This window comes from Sturnira hondurensis, unplaced genomic scaffold (assembly GCF_014824575.4).
Source record: "Sturnira hondurensis isolate 20B ecotype Veracruz unplaced genomic scaffold, ASM1482457v3 Scaffold0020374, whole genome shotgun sequence".
Classification (NCBI taxonomy): domain Eukaryota; kingdom Metazoa; phylum Chordata; class Mammalia; order Chiroptera; family Phyllostomidae; genus Sturnira; species Sturnira hondurensis.
In genome coordinates this window covers 229,304-235,334 of record NW_028093005.1, presented here as the reverse complement: position 1 = coordinate 235,334, position 6,031 = coordinate 229,304, and positions in this window count along the sequence as shown.

Here is a 6,031-nt window from a genome sequence, read left to right as displayed (position 1 = left end):
GGCCCCAGGGCAGTGGAGCAGGCTGGCTGAGATGAAGATGCAGGGGTCTGTGCTGGCCTCATTGCCATGTACTTCCCCTTGAGGAGAGGATGCCGTGCTGGGGCCACCCTAGACCCTCACAGCACTACACTGGAAGGCATGGAGTGGAAGGAGAGCCGACAGCACGACCAGCAAGGGAGGTGGCCGCTGTGCGGCCCCACAGCTCAGGCACGTTGTTCCCAAGAGTCTGGCTGTGCACCAGCAGGACCCTTTTCTCAGAGGGAGCCTGTGCAGCAGTGGCCTTTTCCCTCTGCACAACCTCAGAAGTCTTCCAAGGTGAGGGCCACATCCAGGCATGCCCCTACCAGAGAGGTGGCCAGTTTAATCAGAGAGGACCCCTTATCCTGCAGGCTGGGGCTCTTTCTCTTGGTGTGTTCACCCTGGCAGAAACACCCCACTCGAGTCGGCATGCCTGTAGGGGCCCCAGAGCTTCTCAAACCTTCCTGTGGTTAATAGGGATGACCTTGGAGCAGCTTCCAGAAGGAGGCCATCATCACCGCATCTACTTCAGACTCCCAGGGGTGACCTCAGCCTTTGGCAGACTCAGAGGGATCTACCGAACTATGCATTTGGGACGCAGTCACGTTGTGTCTTTGTAAATGTCACTTTATGGATTATGTCACTGTCTGAAACTCTTAGATGAATCTGCCTGTGCTGATTGAATTTCAGTTCCTAAAGCTCATTCTTCTAGAGCCTTGTCCCTTTAATGTAAGACACCTGTCCCAGGATTCTTCCAGGACAAGTGGCTGCAGTTCCCTCAGGAAAGTTGTGCCATTTTTCTCTCAGCCAGCATGTGTTAAGGTGCTCTCCTTTTGGGGCCCCTGAGGAAGAAGGCAGCCTAGGGTAAGCCGCCGGGTAACTGAGAGCCCTGTCCATCGGAGGGACTGGCCCTCTGGCTTGCATCCTCAGGGGCAGTGGATAGAGTATGTAAATACAAGATTAGGTGCTGGGTGGGTATCCTGCAGCCCAGGCAGCCTGGCCTGGTGTCCAGCGTGGCCCCTTCCCAGGATCTCACTCATGGCCCGAACTTGCCAGTGACTGTGCTGCTGCTGTCTCTGTTGCATGCGGTCTGGAGCCTCTGCAGGGTGGCTGAGAAAACTCACTCCCTGCCCTCTGCCACACACACTCTGTTTTTGGCTCTCAACAACATGCATATAACATTGTGGCTTTCACATTCTCCATTTTTCTTTCCTTAGGTGGACTGCAAGCTCCTTGAGGGCAGGGTCTCTAATAGATATTCCCTGTCTTCTTCCTACATCTTAACTTGGGCCAGTGCCCGTATTTGGAATGTTCTCTTCACAGGACAGAGCCCTACCCCTGTCCCAGGCTCAGTCTCCCAGGCAGCACATTTGCCACAATTGCTGCCAGCATCCAGGGTCCTGCTTGGTGCGGGCCATCAGCACCGCCTGATGGCCCCTGGCTTGTGCCTGCTTCATGGAGGTCCTCATGGAGGTCCTTTAGCTGGTCCTCATCCGTCCGGCCCCCAGAAAGGGAGAGACTGGCTTAGCCACCCCAGTCACTGCTGCGTGCTCCCACAGCGCACAGTGGGCCCTCAGGAAAGAGGGTCCGTTGCACCTGGCCTCTTCTCAGNGGTCCTGCTTGGTGCGGGCCATCAGCACCGCCTGATGGCCCCTGGCTTGTGCCTGCTTCATGGAGGTCCTCATGGAGGTCCTTTAGCTGGTCCTCATCCGTCCGGCCCCCAGAAAGGGAGAGACTGGCTTAGCCACCCCAGTCACTGCTGCGTGCTCCCACAGCGCACAGTGGGCCCTCAGGAAAGAGTTGTCCGTTGCACCTGGCCTCTTCTCAGCCATGATTAGACGGACAGACTGTCTTTGAAAGTGAGATATTCTTGGTATGAGATGCTCACTTGTGTGACTCATAAAACATTAAGCAGAAATTTTTTTTATTAAGAAACAATTAGTCACAGCCTCCAGCTAATGGCCGGATGCAGCTTAGCAGTCAGCAGATGGGGCTCTCATGCTGAAGTAATGAGGATGAGAACAATAATCCCTCACGCCTGTCTAGACCTCTACCAGCTCACACCCAGTGTTCTTGTTAATCCCTGGAAAAGTCCCACAAAGCAGGCAGGGCAGGTGCTCTCGCCCATTTTGTGAATTAATAAACAGGCCCAGAGCTCCAGCCAAAGTTCACACGGCCAGTATCTGGCGCAGCCCGGCCTTTTCTCTCCCTGCCTCCATTCTCTGTCCACAGCCCTGACCCTCAGCTGCTTCTTCCTCTCGTTCCAGTCTCTGCCTGGGTCCTGGCTCTTCAGAGCAGAGCTCAGCCCTCAGGTGTGGGGTCAGGTGCTGCCTGGACAAATGCCTGGCCCTTTTCAGCTCAGCTGGCCAGCCTCCGTCCACTTTTGCAGCGTGCCGGCCCCTCTACAGAGCCCTGCCCTCCACGGGGCTGGTCTCTCAGACTCATGTGGGTACTCAGTGACACAGATGGGCAGACCAAATGCAGAAAGGAAAGTAGTAGGTTCTTTCCTGCCAGGTTTTCTGTTTGTTAGCTGGATCTGGGACCCCTGAAAACAGGTTAAAATCTGGGAGGCAAGACACAAAAATCAAGGAAGTTAAAACAAGATTTAGAAAGCTCAAGATAAGACTAATAGAGTTGTCCCTGTCCTTAGCTGGGTGACAGAGACCTGCAGTGGCGCCTTAGTCACTCTGGGGCTGGGACTGGCACTGCCTGGATCCCACCCAGTCGCTCCTGGAGGTGCCGGGCTGACAGTCCCCGACTTGGGCAGTCAGGCCTTTCCTGCCCACGGAGGTTGTCGGTTGCTGTGCCAGAAAGTCTGGCTTCAAATCCATGAGGGACCCTGGGGGATGAAGAAAATAAATTCGGCTCTGGTTGCTGGATGGAGAGTTCAGTTTAACTCAATGTGCCCCCTGCTGGTAACCTAGAGAGGGACCTGTGGCCACACAAGACCTGGCACTGCTTCCTGTCCATCAGAGGCCAGCTTGGAGAAGCACACCCCGCCCCCCGCCCCTGAAGTCATCATCCAAACAGGATCTACTCACAGGGAGTTTTAATGGGTGGATCATTACATAAATTCAAGAACACCCTGCTCAAATTGCACCCAGAAAACCACACTGACGGCGGTCAGCCCAGCTGTACGGTCTTGTCCGGGCCTCCAGGTCGTGAGTTTCAGTAGAGCTGCCACTAAGGGTTCAGGCAAGGCTGGTCAGCGTGCTCCCGGGCAAGGCTCCCAGTATGGCTTAGAAGAGGGTGACGGAGGGTGTGCGGGTCCTGTCCCCGCTGGAGCCATTAATATCTGGGAAGCAAGACACACACATCAGAGAAATTAAAACTCAGTCCATGCTCTAGGAGGCTCCAGATGAGACCAGTATGCTTACCACTGTCTTTGGGCCAGCAGTTATGCCAGGTCCTTGGCAGGGGGAAGCTTTTTTGAGGAAGTGGGATTTGAATAATTGAACCTCAGCACACATAGGTCTCCCCTGTCACCTAGCCTTAAAGATGGGTTAAGTGGGACAGACAGTGTGAACATGTTGGGTGGAAGGAGACTGAGGGAAAGCACAGAGCCTGGCACAGCTGGTGCCCAGGGGTGTTGTGTGGCCTGAGAGAGTGGGTTTGGGAAAGCTCCTTGAGACCTGTAAAATGTCCTGCGGAATCCACTTGGTATCTGTGCTTTAGTGCCTGACTCCAGGGTCAGGGCTTGTGAGCTATTCCAGGCAGGGCTGCAGGGGGCCGTTCTGGCACGTGCTGCTCAGTGCGGGCTGTGTCTGACTCACGGCCTCCGGGAGTTCTACGGGGCTCCTGTGGGCAGCTGCTGGGATGGCTTCTGTCAGGCGCCGTGGGCTGCCACCTGTCTGAACACCTAGAAAGACTTCGAAGCTTTCCTCAGCCGGTTCCAGGGAGGAGTAATGCCCTATTTTATGTGCTGAATTAACCTTGGTCCTATGCATTTAGGTTCATACTAGGAGAAATGAGAAAATGAACACATAATTTTCATTGGTTCTGTGAAGAACCCTTGTTAAGAAAGGCTGGGACCTGGCTGACTCAGAAGCTCCCCACCTCAATGCCCACCCCAGTTTTGGGCACGCACAGAGTGAGAGGCCCAAGAGAGGCTGGTTCACAGGTTACACAAAGTTGGTGCAAAGGCAGCGCTCAAAACCAGGTCCTGAATGCCAGGCCAGGCCTGTGTGGTGGGCGACTCGGCCATTCCCGTGCCTCCTGCATTTTGAAAGCAGCAGTTCCGGGGGGCTCCCTGCTTGTGAAGCTGCATGTGTTCAACTGTTTCCCTGGAACGTCCCATCTGGAACAGGGGTGGGTTTGGGCGGCCTGGGCAGTACCCCTCCTTCTTTGACAGCTGAGGGCACATTTCTGGCTGGTTCTGGGCTGTGCGTGGCTAAGTGCACTATAACCCTGGCATGTTTGGAGGTGGGGCAGTGGCTAAGTGGTTTTTGAAAAAGGGCAAAAATGATGGGAAAGGCTTCGGGATCCTCTGGGAATCAGAGCTGCGGCAACTGCAGCTGCTGCCATTGCTGGAACCGTTTTCCTTGAGTGCCAGAGCGTGCCCACAGCCCATCCGGCCAGTGCAGAGCAGCCGCGGCTAGGCGGGCACCGAGGACCTTCCAGAGGCCCGGGGACGACTCTTCTCCCCACACCAGCCCAACTCTCCCTTCAAGTAGCAGCAGCCTTGGAGCTCACCGGCACCCGCTGGGGCTGGGGTGTGCCTGCGCCTAGCTGGTGAGTCCCTTCTGTTTGTTGATAGCCAACACAGATGTTAGCTTTGAGAGTGGCACAGTGAGCTGTCGGAAGCTGGCCCCTGTGCTTTCCAGACGTCCAGCTAGCCTCTCAGTGCCTCAGTTTTCCTATCTGAAAAGTGGGGATAATAACAGTGGCTGTTGTGAAGGTCGTGGTGCAGTGCTCGTGAGCTGTAGCTGTAGTGCACTTAGCCTGGCTAATTGCAGCCCTGGGCTGCAAGTGATAATGGAGGTTGCTATTAAACCATGCGTGTTATTTGCTCCAGATTCATCCTGGGGTGAAGAATCTGTAGCTGCTGCCGTGGCTGGTGGTTTGTGGCTGGAGGTTTCAGCATGTTGCCCTCTCTGGAGTGAAGGAGGGCTGGGCCTGGAGGCAGGAGCCCTGGCTTCTTGTCCAGGCTCCATTCTCTGTCTCTGTATTTGGCAGAGTTCCTCTGGCTCTTCATTCACAGGTTGGGAAGCTCCCAGCTCCCCACCTCTCTTTAGGAGAGGCTCAGGTAGGCCGAGAGGACAAGAGATGATCAGGGCCCGCAGGGAGGCGGGAGGCAGACAGATGCTCGGGCAGGTGGGGGAGTGGGAGAGCCACGCCTGAGCAGGTCTCACTTGGGTTGGGGAGACAAGAAGGGATTCTGATCCCAGGGGGTGGGCTGTGCCCTCCTGGCTCTCTAGTTGAGAAAGACCCAGAAACCAAACTAGGTCTTTGCTGGGCAGGATAATTTTCTCGGGACTGGCCTTTGGTTCAGACGGGTGAGTGTGAATCTTGTATAAACCGGAACGACCATCTCCCTCAGACATCCCAAATCACTGTTGGAATTCGCCCGTCACTGTACGATGTTTGGCAGTGACAGGTGGGTTGCCATGGGGCTCCCATGGGACACATCCCAGGTCTGACAGACTTCCTGTCCCTGTGCACCTTCACCACCCAGGGCAAGTGGCCTTTCAGTTCCTATCCTGCTCCCTACTCTGGAGAAGCTTCTTGTCCAGTAAGGAATCAGGTGCAGGGTGTGTAGTATAGGTTTAGGGTTTGTTGACTGACTGGACGATGGTACTATATGAGTTGCTTATTAACTGGGTTGCACTAGATTTGGATTGGTCAAAGGAAGAGTGAAGCTGCCAAAAAAGAACACTGTGAAAGGTTGGTGGAGACTCCTGCTCTGATGGGTGCTCTTCCGTTGGTTGGTTAAGAGCCACTATTCAGACAGCAGGTTTTTTCTTGATTTTGTAACCAGCCTTATCCAAAGGGAGACATTACTGGGCGAACCAGT